The sequence below is a fragment of the Oxyura jamaicensis genome, chromosome 5, assembly GCF_011077185.1.
Source record: "Oxyura jamaicensis isolate SHBP4307 breed ruddy duck chromosome 5, BPBGC_Ojam_1.0, whole genome shotgun sequence".
Taxonomy (NCBI): domain Eukaryota; kingdom Metazoa; phylum Chordata; class Aves; order Anseriformes; family Anatidae; genus Oxyura; species Oxyura jamaicensis.
The window spans coordinates 45364443-45383202 of NC_048897.1; the positions used below are offsets into that span (position 1 = coordinate 45364443).

Genomic DNA, 18760 nt, shown 5'->3' on the forward strand with positions numbered 1-18760 from the left:
CTGTTGCACTATTATTTGAAAGTGCTATTACAAAGTAAGATACAAGGGCACAGATACGCAGGCAGAAATAGGCTACGGCCATGTGGCTGCTTGGCTGCTTGGTAATCTGAGACTGCCTTGTCCCACTAATTAGTGTGTAATAGCTGTGTATGCTGGCTCACTTTGGGATGTCTTATCAAAGGGGGAGAAAGAACCGGGTTTAATTTAGCTGTACAGAGGGACTGCATCTGTTTTCTCAGCCACTGAAGGATTATAATTGTTTCTAGATGACAGCAGGTCACATGCGTATAGGCTTTTTAATTATAACTGAAATTTCTCTTCAACCTAGGGAAATAATTTAATTTCAACATTATTATTATTATTATTTGGCTTCATTTTAACTCCCCCAACTCTTTTTGCCATCTTACTTGCAACATAAATCTTTTCCCTTTCCACAAAACAGATTTTCTTTGTTCATCTCTGTCACTGCTTTCTTTTTTGATTCACGCAACAATTACATAGTTCAGGTTTAAAGGTTACGAAAACTGTGTTTTGGCATTCAACCAGTCTCATCTCTGGAAACATTAGTCAAATACTAGTTTAAAGTTCCCTCTGTAGAAGGAAACATTGCCACCTAGGTCTCTGCCTGTATTTTAAATTTTCTATCTCTGCTTATCTGACCAGATCTTGCTTTGCCCATTTCAGAATGCTCAAATCTCATGATAGTGCAGGGCTTACAGTGTTATGCCATGACTTGAGATGCTCTGTTCTCTTCTGGAGATCAGCCATACCTAGTCTGTTCTGTATAACCTTGTTTGCATGTCTTTGCACAGCAAAGTATGCCAAAACAAAAGTGATCCATTAGAAAGAGGGTGACATTATGAATGAGTACAGGATAGAACACAAAGGAGAAGGATCAGGAAAATTAATATTCTCAGGCACGATGATAGCCCAACATACAGCTGATGGTTCACTGTACCGCTTTCCGCATCTTCTCAGTTATCCCACAGAAAGACTTCTCCACCACCAGCAGCTAAAAGGAGCAGACCAGCCAGCACAAAGTGAAACCTGGACTGTCCTGGGGGAAGAAATGGGCACCAAGGAGAGTATTCGTATGAATCTAACAGCTTTTTGAAACAGGTGAAAAGCAATAATTCTGGGAAATATGAAAAAGAGGTATGTATAAATATATGCAATATCCAATATATCCAAGAGGTCTGGGAAACCTAAAAAGGCAATTGGAAAACTGCTATTATCATTTTGTTGGCCCTAATATTGGTCAAGAAAGTTGTCAAGCATGTGCACGAAATGAACAAGAAAGTGTCGTTGTATCTTCTTAATGGAGGGAATCACAGCTGGTTATCCCAAGGCTGGTCAAAAGAAGGATTCCAGAGAGCCCTAAGGAAAGCTGTCCCACCCTGATCCCCAGCCCACGAGTCCTGAACAAGTGAGAGATGTTGGCAAGCATTTTAATCATGACTGGAAGCAGACTTTCTGTCTATCCTTTATGGTCATTCACTGTCAGATGGTTAACACTTGTTCAACAGATTAGGACAAAGCAGGTGACCCAGTGTCTTCCCCTTTTTCTCACCTGGGCAGCCCAAATGGAGTGGTTCTCATGGTAGGAACAAAATCATAACACTGGCATTTGAAGTCTTGCTATAACCCAGCTAAGTGACTCCTGAATTGCAAACACAACCTCAGTAAAAGCAAAGTCTGCATGCAGACTCTGTGGTCTGGAAATACAAGGCAAGAAGTGCTGTGGATTTCACATGAAGAACTTTGTAACACATTTAATAACTGTGAAGGCTAAAAACTAGGTATAAGAGGCTAAGCATGCCTCAGATGAGCCTGAGATTTAGTTAGGCATGTGGATGAATCAGTAAATGAGACTTTGAAACCAGACCTTACTTCTGAGCTAAGCTCTTGGCTGGAGAAGGTTGGTTGAACACTTACACTTGGAAATATGGAATGTGTTTCCCATGCCAAAGGTCATGTACATTCTGGACCACCCTCATCTCCTTGGATGATAGCACCTGAAATGCAGCCAAAGGATAGATCTATCATCCAATGTGTGCAGCAGCCTTTTGTACTCAAGGAGAAAGATCACAACCCGGGAATGACAGTACTTGCTAACTTCTTCCCCTCTCTGTTGTCTGGGGAGCAAGCACCACAGAGGTTTGCTCACCCCAAGGACAGCTGGTCCATCAGGCTTCTGGTTCCCCTTTCCAGAACAGAACATGAAAAACTGTGGCTGGAGCCAGAGACCCATCTCAACTCCCACAGTGAAATTACAGGAAATTACAAAGAATCTCTCAAAGAGCAGAAATCTCTTGTTCTCAGAAGAAGGTAATCTGAGCTATTGGAGGAAAAACAAATTCCACCAATAGGTGAAAGCTTAGAAGTTAGAAAGTAACAATGATTGATGCATCTCCATGCCCAGTTTGCAAAGACTAATGCCTTATATGGAAAGATGACCGGCAGGACCTTGGTCTAGCTTTCTAGGAGAAAATAATTAGTCAGTCAAAGGACTGATCCTTTGTTGTTTCTGCTTAGCATTATTAGTGTTTTATGATGTGTATGTGTTTTATGATTTCATGATGTGTAGGAACTGGGAGAAGCATTAGGGATGGTGGTACAAGCTTGTTTTTCAGATAAGTTTCTTGAAGTTAGGATGAATGAATACAGTGTTGTCTATAAGGAAAAAGAAGAAATGAAGTTAAGGAAGGGACACACACTGAAGACAAAGTGACAGCAGTTTTTATGTCTGTAGCTTGTTGGCCACATAAGACAGGCTACAGGAAAGCTGGATGAGGGCTTCGAAATTTAAAGCAATGCCTTTTGGATGTGCATCTAGCCTGGAGCAGCTGGCCAAAACATAGCCATGTAATCTGGAAAACTGCCTGCTTAGATTTTGCCAGATAACTTTGGGGAGATTTCAGACAGTTGCATACATATGTCTACAGTAAACGGTCAAAATGGGTCTTTGGAAGTGTGGATATAAATCTTAAAACTCTGGCAAAAGCAAAAAAGAGAAAAAAAATCTTGTTGTTCCAGTAGGTGTTGCATTCTATGGAAAGTGCTCACATAGCTTTTGGAAAAGAGGATGGGACATACTGAGACCTCCCAGTCTGATCGCCGACAACACATAGCATAAGATGCTGTTCTGAACACATAAAATAACAAGAAGCAACTGAATGCTAGTTCATAAAATGTTTCCTCTAGGGTCATCCACAGTACTGCCAACAGTAAAGGAAAAAAGGATTTTGGAAATCTAGACAGGTAATGTGGATCAAGTAATGTAAACAGTGTGTGAGTGCACATCTTTCTGGCTGACATATCCATGTCATGTGAAAAAGTGGAAACCCAAAATAATAAAAAACTTCCAACTATTTTATCTGTAATTTTGAGTGGGAGGGCCTGTTAATCACATAATAGATAGTGTGCTCTTTCTCAGATACTGTATTACTTCAAAACAATAGACTTGCACTTTTCTATCATCAGCCTGCTTTACTCTCAATGTGAATGAGCTGCCTCTGATCATGTAAAATCACCTTTTATAAAGTATTCTGTACTAATTGTGTAATTAAATGTTTATTTGTGAATGTGGAACTGAAAGGGAAAATGACAACATCCATAATGAATTTTACTACACCATCTGCAGAGCAGGTTAAAGAACAGCAAAAAGAAATTGGAATCATTCTTCTGCAAGAAAAAAGAGTGCTTTGCCTTTCAAAGAAGGATAGTGGCTTGAGCAGGAGAAAATGCAGTAGCATCTTATCTCTTTATGAGAAGAGCAGATTGCAAGTAATGTCTGGGATTTTAAACAAAAGTAAAAAGGAAGGAAAATAGCCAGGTTCTGGGGACAGAAAAATCCACAGGCACCAGTAACATCACTGTCACCATTGCCTAGTAAAAAATCTGGTTAAGAGATTCAGGTAACTCTTTATTTTCCTTTGTTGTTTGGTCATTTACAGTAAAGCAGAATTTCCATTGTCACCTCCAGTTCTTAAGGCTCTGGGATCCAGGTGATTCTGTATCACACATTGAGATTTTACAAATTATTGTTTTTTATTTAAGGCAATTGTTTTCAATTAATTTGTGCCCACTGTGTAACTGATAAACTAATACAATGAAAATGCTGAGCACTTCAGAATAGCCATTCATTCTACCAGTTTAGTGTGATACAAAGGAATATTTACATAATTTACATTTTCATAATGTAAGAGGAAAGTTATGCTAGAAGACACTACTATTTCCATCTGAAATAACATCCCAGGTATTTTAGTGAATGGCTGCTACTTGTTTCTTTTCACTACTCAAGTCTAAACATGTAAAACGTCTGTCTTGGACATTTTTGGTATCTGATTTTTTTGTTGTTTGAAGAATTTTGTTTAAAATTTATTTTTGTGTTGAAGAAGGATAAAGCTTTGGATCATGTCTGCAGACAGAAACATAAAACAACATCCAATACAATAAATTGAAAAATTGTGATGTTAACATTGTAAATCAGGTATTTGGATGGAAGGTGTCTTTGGGATGGACTTTGTCCTATTGTTTGTCATCTGTGAGCACATCAGGAAAAGCCATTTCAGTTTTACTGAGTACTGAAGACCTGTCCTAATCACACACATCATTCCCCCCTCCACTCCTCTCCCCTCCCCTCCGCTCCCCTTTCCTCCCCTCTCCTCCCCTCTCCTCCCCCCTCTCCCTTCCCCTCCCCTCTCCTCTTAAACCTTCTCATTCTTTTCCATACCCACGCAACCTGCCCCTACTTCCCAATTTACACTATTTTTTTTCTTCTTTTTCTGTATTGTATGGGCATGATCACTAAAGAACTCAAATCTCTTTTCTCTCAGTTTCTAAGCCTTCTCCCATGGTAGTCTCCACCTGCGAGCTGAAATTGTAGGGAAATTTGGTTCAGCCATTACAGCCACGGTAACAATTCTTTTTTACTCCATGGAGCTTTCTGTACCATTGATTGAGAGGATAAAAGAAACGGCTATGCTCATGGCAGAAGAACTCTTCAAATGTTTTAGCTTCCAAACTAACAAGTCTTTTATGAGTATGTATTGACTGAGTTAAAAAATCAAAAGCCACCAGCTGAATAAAAGATAGACACATCACATTGTAAGACCCAACCTAGTTTTCAAGTCCCTCTTCCCACCTATAGTGGCATACCAGTTTGCCAGTAGAACACATGCACTTTTTTTTTTTTTTTTTTTTTTTTTTCTCCCAGGCAAAATTAAAGTATGTTTTTCAATTTCTCTTCGTTCCCAGAGATGCAAAGACTATTTTAACTAAAGCTTTCATAAATAAATAAATAAATCAGCTTGAGGGCAATTCTGGCAATAGAAATTACATCCTGAACTTGTTTTCTCTAAAAACTGAAAAAAAAATCTAATGGAATTTGCCAGGCAGCTTTCACTAGGGACAGTGATAACCCAAGTACACAAGAAGCACCTAAAGTTCATTTTCTTCACTTATCATCTAATACACACTTAATGTGCATTGTTTTGTTGTCCTGTGCCTCAGAAAAGTAGTCGCTTAAAAGTTAAAGCACAACTGATAAATTAAGGCACAGAGTTAGATCTGTATTCAATCCTACTTACAAAAGTAGCTTTCCATCTCAACTTTATGGACTTGGGAACTCCATTTCATGCAAAGGTTAGTGTTCCTTAGGGATCTGTAGAAAATCTTTCCTTTCCTCCTTGTATCCATTTATCTGTTAAGAGTGTAAAGTCTCTGAGAAATGAATTACCATACATTGTTTCTTCATAATGTAAAGAACAGTGGAGAAACCAACCATTAAAGGACTGTTAATAAATAAAGCTACCTTAGCTGGTTTCAAAAATCAAGAATTCACTAACTTTATGAGCAGTAACATTTATGCAGCTTGGCTCTTCACCTTGAATTGTAAATAGATTTTGACTATTACCTCCATACATCATTACCACGCTGTTACAACAGAACATAAAATTGAGGTATATTGAATCACTATTTCTTTTTGATCAGAAAGTAATCATATATTTACTGACTGCAGCAGCACTGTTATTAGTGTAAATGAGATAAATGTATACAGCAGTGACAACATGAACCCATAAAACTGGAAATATCCTGGGGAAACTATGCAGTATATGCAGCTATGCAATGTTTTAATGAGCTACCATTAATTGCAATGCTGCCTTCTGTTATCCAGATAATAGGTGCAACTGAAAGCTATGGCAATATCTCCACCATAGGTCTCAAGTCACGCCAATCAAACAGCAGGGGTATGAGAACAGAGGGATTCCTATCTTATCTGCTAGCTATTTCCAAGGTACCTTTTCGAAAGGAGCCAACATTTAAAGAACAGGTAGTAGTTGAAAGCGATGGCCACTTCTTGGAAAGAAAATATTAGAGGGCCTACATTTAGAAGCAATTGTAGAGAAGACTAACATACAGAAGACTAAAACTGCTCTGTGAGAAAGGTGAAAACTTGACACCATCCTCTATGCAGAATTTTGCTTAATACGCAATGTAAGTATTCTAAATATCCTGCTTTGTGTTCTCTAAAGTTCAAATAGAAAAAACATCCTCAAAACCAAGCTGAAATTATAAGAGGATGAGCACAGAAGAAGAAAGCTCTTATTTCTTGTGAGTGGCTGTTGTAAATCAAGGTTTTGCTGTCCAGTAGAATATGCTTTCACTCCAATATTTCCTTGTGACTTCATCAGAACAAAACCTAAACCAAAACACAAACTCTGCAAAGTTGAAATACAGTTTTTCTGTGCTTATTTTCATCTAATTTCTTATCTTCCTCTTTTCTCTTTATGTAATCATCTCCTAAGCCATGACACATTTTGAATTGAAAAAAAAAAGAGCTTTGTGCTGATAAACAGAATGTCATAGTCTATCAAAATGCTTTTACTACTTGATAGAAAAATTTTGTTCAGTTCTTCCACAGGAATTGACAGTTTCAAAAGCCAGCCGTATTATGCTGTTAAAGCAGACTCTCAGAGTGTTTTTTAATGATTCTACATTTTATCTAAACAAAGGTAATTAATCTAACGGAAAAAGTTATGTTAGATGACTATGGTTTGTCTGGACAATTAAAAATATCTTTTAGTAAAACAGAATGAAACCAGTTAGCTCGCTCTTCCCTTGAAGATTGAATGCTGTTGATTATTTCTGACCTGCTTTTGCACGTCTTTCTTATACTTCTTTCTTCTATTATTTTCTTCACTGTTAAGTTTCAGATAGAGAAGCCAGTCCTGAATAAAAAAAAACAGTGTTGATTTATTTGGAAAGGAAAGTAATATAAAGAGAGACTGAGAGTTGTGATTGTTCAGCCTGGAGAAAAGAAGGCTCTGGGGAAACCTCATAGAAGCTTTCCAGTGCCTAAAGGAGGCCAACAGGAAAGCTGGGGAAGGACTCTTTCAGGGAGTGGAGTGACAGGACAAGGAGTGGTGGCTTTAAACTAAAAATGGGTTGATTTAGATTAGATATCAGGAAGGAATTATTCACTCAGAGGCTGGTGAGGCACTAGCACAGGCTGCCCCATCCCCAGAGTTCAAGGCCAGGCTGGATAGGGCTTTGAGCAGGCTGGTCTGGTCAGAGGTGTCCCTGCCCATGTCAGGGGGGTTGGAATTATATGGACTTTAAAGTCCCTTCCAACCCAAACCATTCTGTGATTCTATGATAAGTATCTGCACCCTCTGAGAGGAAATCTTTGTATATTTCAGGTCTGCTGTAGGTGGTGGGCCAAGAACAAATAGAAAACCACTGGCATCATTGCCAGCTAGGGCTGAAGCCCTATCTCTCTGGAGAGGGAGTGCTGTGGCATCTGCAGGTGAAGCCCACTCTGGAGGTTGAAGCTGGCATGCTGGGTTCACCTCCTTGATCTGCCACAGCCTTACTGCATGAATCAGAAAAGATTCTGCAGAGGTTTTGTTTTTCTTCTAAATGAGCAACAGAGGTTTACACATTGTAAAAACCCAGCTGTCCTGTATCTCTCTCTTGACTCACTTCTATAAAATGTGAAAAGCACTTCCTCACCACCCCGTACTTGCTTACCTTCCAGGGATGTTGTAAGGGGAGCTACACTAAAGATTACAAGGTACAGTATGAAAGGAGTTGCATTAGTACATTAAGAGATAGACAGAGGGATGAATATTATCCCCGAGGAGTAAAAACACCTGCCATTCCTGTGACAGCTACAGAAAATACTGCAATATAATTAGTAGCTTACACAATAGAAAATACAGCTATTAAAGTAGGGGAAGCTGGCCAACAGATAAACCCAGAGACTGTTCAAATGCAGGTTTTTATTTGGGCTTGTTTCTCGTTTGACATTTTCACATTATTGCCTTTTTTTTTTTTTTTTTTTTTTTCTTTACAAAGCATAACCATTCTGTTTGTTATATGAATTCTGGACTAGAATGCTGTCTGGCTTTCAAAACATAGCATCCACTCACAGAAATGGGGACTTAGATCCACGTGTTACACAGCACTAACACAAAGTCCAGCTCAGCATCATCAGTGGTGTACTGGTCTTCTTGTCACTATTTTGGGTTATACCTGTCAGATGAATTGGGACTGGTAGTGACGCTGGTGGGGAAACAGGCAGGTTAGCTGCTAGGTATCCTCCCAGTGCTGGCTAAGCATGGACCACCACAAAAGCCATGTCAGCTGCCAGGAGCCTCCACAGCTAAAGCTAAGGGACCTCTCTTCATTTGTAGTTAGAAGACTGATGTCTGTAGATAGGATTTGCAGTGGGTTCAGTATTCCTCCTAAATCAACTGGCAGTGGCCTGGAACACAATGTGTGCACTGATAGGTGGTTACATTTGTAGAGGGAAAGCTTTTGGAGAGCCCAGGGGCCCAGTAACTGACACGTGCTACACAAAGGATCTGAAATGGCCCACCCAGTGAACTCCTCCTGACTGAATGAGGATTCCTCACAGATATTGTTTTGTGTCTAGTGGAATGAAAACATTTGAGAGAATCACAGACTGTTGGCAGTGAATGTATTCATCCACTTCTAGAAAGGAAATTAAAGCAATTTTTTCCTTGGCTCGGTAGTTCCTTAGTAATAACTGCAGTTTCCTGATATCTGCCCTTATTCTCTTTTTCCCCATCCCTGAGAAGAGTAGATCTAATGTCAGAGTTATTTACAAGTGTATACAGGCACGTCATAGCATCCTGGAGAGAGACTGGAAGAAGTGCAGAGCTCAGTGATTCACCAGTCCCATCTCTAGAGTCTGTCACATCTATTCTGAACAGATATTCTATATAACAGGTACAGTATCAGATCATAAAAAGTATGTCCTTTATATCATAGCTCCAATGCACTGCTTTTCATTATTAAAGTGTTTCACACAGTGGAGACTAGAGTGATACTCAATAAATGCCAACAACAGGAGTACAATTCAAACTCAAAGCAATATTTAGAGATCATCATTTTAATGAAAAGCAGGTAATTTAAATAAATGACATTTTATGCTTGCAAATGCCACATTGTGAAGAGTAGTGATGTTTAATATGTACTGTGCCTCATCTTTCAGGACAATATACAGCTGCATATAGCCACATTAAAGACATAAACAAAACATCCCAAGTCACCATCATTTCTCAGCCTGCAATAACAAGCACCTACCCAGCTATTGACCCCAGTCAGCAAGTAAAATTGGTAAGGAGCATCTTACATTACATCCCCTGGGCTGATAGATTTGTATGGCATAAGTAACAGACATTGACATCTCTTACATCATCTTTTTAGTGTAGAATAGAGTTTAAATTGTGCACTAAAAGCTGGTTAGAACATATTCCAAAGCATAATTTCTTCCTTTTTTTTTTTTTTTTTTTTTTTTTTTCTGTGTGTGTGTGTGTGTGTTAAAAATATGCACTATGATATCTGATGTCAAATAACTATGTACAGTTCTAACAGAATGGGAAGATCCTTCTGCTCCTATTGTTTCCTAGCCTTGGACTGGAGGTGGACTTCAGATACACTTTGGTGTTTCTAGCACTTCAGTTCAGATCAGGAGAGTTTTTTTGAAGTGAATTTCTACATCATTCCCACTTATGCATACTGTAGTTTACATTACAGAGCAGCCTTGGAGCAGGCAAAAAAAACTCCCTTCAGAGGAAACTAAAAGAGCAGCAGAGCTGTGCCAGCACTGCTCAGCAATATTTAAAACTTCAGTGTGATATCAGGGCTGTTTTAGCTATAAGAGCAGAGGACAGAACTATATGTGCTTCTGTGGGGAAAGTTAACTCCACCCCAGCCAGACCCAGTCCACTTTCCAAAAACAAAGAACATACTCTCTGAAGCCAACATCCAACAAGCATTAACACAAAAAATGTGGAAGAAAAGCAAATAGATATGAATAATAAATGGAAGCACCACTGTACCTGCATTCACCATGAAATACAGCTGCTGCAGTCATTTCAGATTCTCCAAGACACCAGTACAAGCAATTACTGGAAACACAACACATTGTCCAAAATAATTGATATGGCTCTTGTGTCTCCCTCATGCACTAACCTACCACAAGGAAAGGGTTTCTGGAGGACAGATTTGCTGATTCTGCTGTTGTTTGTTTAATGACATTGTTTAGTGCCTATCCCTGGTTTACCAAGCAGACTCAAGATGTTATTTTGCAGCTCACAAGTAAAAACAGGCAGAACAGAGGAAAATTTCTGTTTTATTACTTTGTGCGCGTGTGTGTGTCTGCACTGCTGTCACTCTGTGATGAACGCCTCGCCATGTTCATACAATATTTGTATCCCCAAGGACTGCAAGGTGGTTGTCATTCATAAACCTCTTTCCCTGTGCTATACCTCACATGAGGCCACTTCCATCCTGTCTGGAGTAAAAGGGCTCAGTCACAGCAGAAACCTGTGATACTCATCACTGAACACAGAGGTGTTTGCTGCTGTCTTGTGCCCTCCTTTGTACCAAACCCACAGCCTATCCCTACACCTGCAAAAAAAGAGGTCATTCAGTACAAACCATTGAGTGACCAAACTTGTAGGATAATTCCCCCTTCCAGACCTGTAGTTTTCTCTATGAAGTGCTGAGGTGATGAGTGTCCTTTTAAAGTTGTTATATTGAGCGCCTTTTTAACATGCTCTATCAGACAGGAAGGGCAAGTGAATACATTTCTTTCTCAAACATTGTAAACTCTGGGAGATAGCTATGAGACTTTCAGCATTTGTAGTTCTTTGAAATTACTCTTAATTAAAATATGTTAGCAAACCTTGGTAGTTTATGAGTTGATTTGTTTCAAGACAGAGTCAAGAAATGATTTCTGGTTTCTTTCCCTTTCAGTCTGACTTCAAATCATGGCTGCAGTGCTCTTTATCACATGCCTTAATTTAGCTTTGTACCAGCTGATTCCAAATCCTTAATTAACCTTTTTCATTTCTCCCATTTTTACAATATGCTGGATTTTAAATTACAAAAAATATTAAGAAATTAATTCAAGCCATTAATGAATTATTAATCCAAGCTTGTAGCAAAAATGTAATAATGATTATACATACCAGAATATGCAGTGGGACTGTTGTGTAAGTGTATTTTACCAGCTCACAGAAACAAAATATTCAAGAAATAAGGACATCCCTGCATCTTGTTTCGTGCCAGAAACATGTCCTAATCCTAGACTATGGTGTAAATAAACCTGTAGTGATTTGTAATTCTACTTGTAATTCTATCCATTCTATCTAACACTACTGAATGGGTTCTGGCAAACAGCGAGCATTGTAGACTCTTTAATGCCCAACTGGCTGAGGGAGCTGGGATTGTTCAGCCTGGAGAAAAGAAGGCTCTGGGGAGACTTTACAGCAACCTTCCAGTACCTAAAGGGGGTCTGCAGGAAAGCTGGGGAATGACTCTTTTTCAGGGAGTGGAATGACAGGACAAGGAGTAGTGGGTTTAAACTAAAAATGGGTAGAGTTAGACTACACATCAGGAAGGAATCCTTCACTCAGAGGGTGGTGAGGCACTAGCACAGGCTGCCCAGAGGAGCTGTGGATGCCCCATCCCTGGAGATGTACAAGGCCAGGCTGGATGGGGCCTTTGGCAGCCTGGTCTGGTGGGAGGTGTCCTTGCCCATGGCAGTGGGTTGGAATCAGAAGGACTTTAAGATCCCTTCCAACCCAAACCATTCTATGATTCTAACTGATTTTCTTGTTTGTTTAAGAACGATTTCTAGTTAAGACTGAATGTTGCATAAAGAAGAGGAAACATCCAGGTTTGTCTAGCTTGAACTAATGTGACTGTTGAATCAACCAAAACCAAGTAAGGTCCTGGCACAAGAAGACAGAGATACTGTTGACTTTTGAAGCTCATGGTAAACTGAGATAAAACACCATGTTATTGTCAGCTCAGTATTAATTAATTATTTAATTATTTATTTATTATTGGCATCAGTAACAAACAATCTAGGACACATTCAATCTTCCAACTGAATTTCTGTCCACTTATGTGTGCAATCTTTGGCACAATAGTAAACTGCTTTACATTCAGCAATGATTTTATTTCCTTGTTTCCTTGTGATACATTACAGTAGTGTATCCATTTGGGGAAAAATGAGGCACATATAGGAAGTTCATGGATAAAAAGGGTCTGATCAGTTTTATTTCTCCCACACCACTGACACGGCCATCATGTCTGCTTATCCTTCTACATGGAAAAATACATAGATTTTATTCCTAAAATTCCCTCCACTATCTGGCTTATATCCAACATGCTTCTCATTTAAGATGGTGGTTTCTATTCTACAAGTATAGATTAGAAGGAAAAAAAAAATAAAAAATAAAACCCCCCAAAACACTATTTTTAAGCATAGATTGCAGAGAGTTACATCATACTGATTGTTCTGGGTGACGAATCTTATTAAGGCTGGTTAAGCAGCTAGGCAGCTTTGCACTTATTTGATATGACATTCAGTACCTGGGATGTGGCAATCTGATGCAACACATCACTGCTCACTGACAAACCACCAGAAGCACAGAGACAACTGAGGTAACGCGCTTATATTTGGATCACTTTTTAAAAGGAGTTTTGAAGTTTTAATTTCTTTTCTACTAGTATTTTGCCAATGATTCCAAGAGGCTGAACCATCAACTGGCTGTATTCACCTGCCTCACTCCCTATTCAAAGTGGTCTTGAATTTAACCCTTGCCACGCCAAACTTTACACTAAGCCTTACTTTTTTCTTTAACACTTACTGGATAAAAATTACTGGCTAGTTCTGCCTATTTAGGCACAAGAGAGAAAATGTATCTTGACCTTACCATTTGGCAACCCAAAAAGAATGTGAAGAAAATAGCAGTTAACAAATTTCCCAGTACAAGAATGACCTACACCTACTGGAAAGAGTCCAATGTAGGGCTACCAAGATGATTAAGGGACAAGAGCACCTCTCATATAAGGAAAGGCTGAGAGAGTTGGGCCTGTCAGCCTTGAGAAGAGAATTGTCAGGGGGATCATATCAATGTGTATAAATACCTGAAGGATGGACATGAAGAAGATGGTGCCCACTGGTGTCCTCTTTTCACTGGTGCCCCTTGTCAGGACAAAGGGAAATGGGCATAAAGTGGAATCAACACAAGAGGTTCCATCTAAGCATCAGGAAGCACTTCTGTACTGTGCAGGTAATAGAGAACTGGCATGCGTTGCTCAGAGAGGTTGTGGTGTTTCCTTCCATGGAGATCTTCAAAAGCCCACTGTATATGCTCCTGGACAACCTGTTCTGAGTGTCCCTGCTTTATCAGAGGGGTTGGACCAGATGACCTCCAGAAGTCCCTTCCAACCTTAACCATTCTGTGATTTTGTGATTCTGCAATTTGAACACACCCATAAATGCAACTGGACTGCAGATGTGTAGTGGGTTACCACCCATCAGCTGGGTATTACAGATATCATTGAAGGAGATTCATGTCATATTTTTCTTTGTTATTGGGGAAGGTTAGAAGGACATAGATCAAGATTTGCAGATTTTGGCAATCTGTTCTGCAGCCCCAGAACTCTGGGATTCTGATTCATCTAAGAGTCTTTGCATTGACTTCACTGGGATCTGGATGTGTCACAAGCTGTTGATGAAGAGTTTGAATGCCTCTCAAACAAGGCCTTTTGTCCTCCCATTTTTGGTTGCATCAAATACACAGAAACTTCCTTCCTTCCTTCCTCCCTTCCTCCCTCCCTTCCTTCCTTCCGAAAAATTAATTTCCCTGTTAAAATACTAACAGTAGCTTTTATTTGTTATTTTTCCTAAAATTGCAAAGTTAACCTTGCTGTGAAGGAATGTGCAAAGTTTAGAACTTCTGAAATTGGTTTCTCAGAAAACAACTCTGTCAATGGCAACAGATCATCCACAGGAGGAACCCTGTAAAAATAGTGACAACTTAAGTTGTCATCAAACTTCTTCAGACCATTGAGCTGTGCAATTTCACATATAATCCCCAGTATACTTAACGTAAGAGGGAAGTACCTGGGCAAGTAATAGTAAATATAAATCAACAGATATTGATATTCCTTTCAGACATGCTTAATATCAAGAGCATCAGAGTGTTTATGCTTACGCATTTAGAATAATATCCACCTGCATATGTAAATGGCTGGCAGTAATTACAGGATACAGACTGACAGATTTGGCATCAAAGAATTTTCCCTATTTAAAAATGCTAACAGCAGAGGTTAGCATTAAGGTTGCTTTTCTCTTCATTTATTTTTCGATTCTTCTTTGTTTTTTTTGTGTCTCTTCTCATTTTCACTAATTTGGAGAGATGAACACACTGTACTGCTGTTACTGTCTGGCCTAATGATGTTGTCTGCATTTTTGTAGAAGTTACATAGCACTTTTTTTCCCCTTTTCTCTTTGATCTGCATAGTTCTTATCATGCAACAGAAGGGACTCAGAATTGATATGCCAAGATGTAGAGATACGCCAAATTTCCACTTTCAGTCTTCAGTAATGGCCTTGTTTGTGGATGGCAGAAGTCTAGAAAGAAAGGATCATGTATGCTACTAAAGGAGTTCGTCTTCCTTATTATAAACACAGTAGGCTGTTTCTTGCTACAGATGTTCCTAGTCATTAATACTGTTTTCTTTTTTTTTCTTTTTTTTTTTTTTTTTTTCCCTGAAAATATAAAATGCTCATTGCTCCTGCCTACAGTATGAGACCTGAGCTAATGATGCTTTGCAAAGAAGTTCAATCTTGCTGACACAGGAGTGATCCTAACTTAACAATATGTCAGATTCAAAGTTATCTTTACCGATATTTCCAAGAGTCGCTACTGGCGATTATATTCTGGATGTGATTCACTTACAGTTCTTCAAAATGCTGTTTAAAATCAAGATACTGGGTTAAAAAAGGCAATCCAAAGAGAAGATTCTACTTTTAAATACATCCTTAGATGATGCTAATGGAGATACAATTCTCGAAAGCTGATCTGAATATGGCCCTAAGCATTCTTAACAGCTACATACCAAGTCAAGAATTGATCCTGTATGCTATGTGCATCCAGTCCTCCCACACAGCTGCCTCTTTCATGAAAGGATAATCATATGAGCAGAGGAACAGCCCAAGTGCTCAGGGTTACAGCAGGGGGAGGCAGTAGCCAACCCTGAACTAATATTAAGTTTGGATAGTTTCTAAATCTACCATCTCTATAGATCACCTGAATCATAGGCTTTCCTCATTAAGTGCTGTCATGTATCTAAGTTGTACTGATGGCTTATTGTGTAGGAGTGGGTACGAAGCAGAATTTATTTTCATTTGTGATCTAAACTGGATTTGAATCCAAATCTATGACAGTTACACACATTAACCACAAAATGCCCCCTAGCCCTTTTGAATACATGCTTTCAAAGATTATGTCAGGATCATTCCTATTTACTGGAAACTGATGAATATAATGCTAGAGAGAAGGGTGGATATTTTGTATGTCACACAGCAGGTTACTATCAATACTTAAATCTGGAATTGAGAGATAATACTAGAGGCTTCATTGAAATTCAGAATGAGGTAAATGAATAGAAATTACATTTTTCAGAAAATAAAGAAGGCTAGAGGATTCTTTCTGAACTCACTGTATTTATATACTGCTGAAATGCTTTTAACATTGGAAAAGCTCTACTGGATATAAACTGTTGTAACTGATATCCAAATTGATCGTTTAATATTAATAATATAGTATGACAATGTGAAAGGACATGATTATGATATTTTTTTTTTTTTTTTTTTGGGCGTGTGGGGGGCCCCCCCCCCCCCCCCAAAAAAAAAAAAAAAAAAATCAAAGCCAGATTTTCCCAGAAAGCAACACAGACAACATAAAACTTTTCAGGAAAATTCATAATTAGCGATTCATCATTTTTAAACATTAACTTATTTTCATTTAAGCTTTTTCTTCCCCCTCTCCACCTTCTCCACTGGAAATATTCATAATGTGCTGGTTTTGGTGCTTTCCCAAAGTAGACAGTACTTGCATATCTTTTCCCACAGCATGAAGTGGCATATGCTGAAACAGCTGCTGAAACTTGTTTCACCACAGTGCATTAACCATTCTCTACCATTCCAATAACTGGCTTTAGCATGATAGAAAAGCACATGGAATACAGAACTGTGGGGACTGCAAACACAACCTTGGTCCCACTGTCTTTTTTTGTTGTCTGTATGGATGGACTGGAGTGTGTAAAGCATCAGCACCCAGCAAGCAAAGGAAGGATCCTGCCCAGCAGGGATAGCCACCTCCCACACTCCATGAATTGGACATGTGTTGGCAAATCTCTTGGTGCTTCAGTTCTTCCCCTTCCCAGCAGTGTTTCTGTAGCTGGAACAATCTGGCAGCTTATCTTTGGGTGCAACACATTAAGAAGAATTTGGCTGGCTTCAGGACCTGAGCATGGCAGCTCAAGTTTGTAACTCCATTCTCTGCTCCCTCATTGCAACTAGCCTATCATCATCACCAGTATCAAGTATTTCAGATACAATTCATCTTGCTGAAATCTAGGTTGGGTAGCGATGTCTGACCCAAGCTTGTCATCCTGAACTCTCACTGCAGCCAGATAAGACAGGCTCAATGAATTTAGGAGAGTTAAGGTGTGATTTGTATGATGAGATGTAAGTGCCTTTTTGGAATGAGCTGATTCAATAGCTGTCCTCTTTGACAGAGTTGACTAAATGGTACCTCAGACAACCTGCTGTGATATAGGTAGCTGTATTGTAGGCACTGACATATGGATGAGCTGAATCTTGTCCTTTTTGTGACAGCAGAATGTAGAAAGCATGGTAGAGCTTCATGGGAGTCCAAAAAACAACAGTGCCCTTTATCTTGTTTCATTTGGAGATCGCAGCTTTTGGGCTCAGGATTTTTTTGACTTTAAACCTGTTACAAGACAACTGTCCCTTGGTCAGAACCCACTACATTTCTTATAGTAAAAATCAACAAGGAGAATTGTCTTTAAATAAAAAACTTTCTCCTTCATGGTATAATTCAGTACAAGTGATTTTCCCTTCTCTCACTTCCAAAACCCTCTATTCAACTACCCACAGAGAGCAGAGACCATCTAGATGTCACCCTATGAGTTCTGCTCTGTAGGACCCTCTTCCTTGTCACAGTGTGGAATCTCATACACCCTCCTACAGTAAGGAATACTTTGCCCTTAAGGAGAAACCATGGGGTCTTTTACTCACCCAATGTTTCCCTTGCAGCCAGCATGAACAATAGTGCAATAATGTTTATTTTGCCATTAGAGTGCTAAAAAATTACATTAATTCAAGTATAGTAATTTCCTCATCCTCTGCAAAATCCTGGGACTGATGATAATATTTTCTACTGGGTTTAGAAATAAATTAGTTGCCTCTGAATGAAGCATGTCTCTGACTGATCTCCACTAGTGCAAGATTTACCTGGAGATTTATTGCAGCTTTGCCTTTTTGTTTCCCCATGGGAAAGTTCACAAATGATGCAGCAATCTTGTTCCAGTAATACTGTGCTTAAACACACTTCATGGATTATTTGGTATTCAGGACGTTCTTTCTGTGTGAAGAGAAAAAATAGCCAATTGGTAAAACCAGGCTGAGATTTTCAAATAGTACGACAGTGAATGTTTAACAAAACAAATGTTGCTTGCATCTCATTCAGACAATAACCACCCAGAAAATACTTGCACTGAAATAAAAACCTTACTGTGAGGATGGCAAAGCAATAGAAAAGGGTGAATGGAATCTCAGCGCCTTTCTGTAAGGAACAGATATTTACAGATATTTAGTGGTAAGCAATTTGAATCACGCTAGTTGTGTGAGTTAACCCAAGCCATGATGGAGTCATAAATATGTGCAAGAATCCCAGTTCCTCATTCTCTGCTTTAATAGGTTGCTTTTCTGATCTCTGACCCCTCTGGGAAGATGAAATCGAGGACACACCTACAGCACCTGGCAGTCAGTAGGAGCATGGCAAACAGACCCAGCCCACTGTTTGTTCACCTGCTCCTATGCCCATTGCCCCAGCAGCAGCTCAGCTGCCCCATCGTGGTGCTCTGCACCAGCAAACAAACTGCACCAGCGCTCTACCTCTCAGCAGGTCTTATGGTTTGAAGATTGCCACTTGACACAAATGCTGTCTCTATCGTTGCTGCTGCTACCTTAGAGACTTCTGGTTTGCACTGCAGGCTTAATTTCAGAGGAGTCTGCATGTTCCTTTATCCAAGCTGTGTCTGTCTCCACATCAAGGATAAAATGTATGTGAAGACTTGCCACTCTGGGTGGCTGCACATAGATGATGGCATGGTC

The 18760-nt window shown here is 39.4% G+C and overlaps 1 long non-coding RNA gene across 1 annotated transcript; it reads right to left on the reverse strand.

Annotated features, from left to right (window-relative positions):
• Positions 1–16928: 16928 nt before the first annotated feature.
• On the reverse strand, positions 16929–18284 carry LOC118168409. Its single transcript, XR_004751534.1, has 3 exons — positions 18159–18284; positions 17879–18008; positions 16929–17354 (listed from the first exon to the last, which is right to left on the reverse strand). It is a non-coding gene; the product is annotated as an uncharacterized LOC118168409 (long non-coding RNA).
• Between the last annotated feature and the right edge of the window lie 476 nt (positions 18285–18760).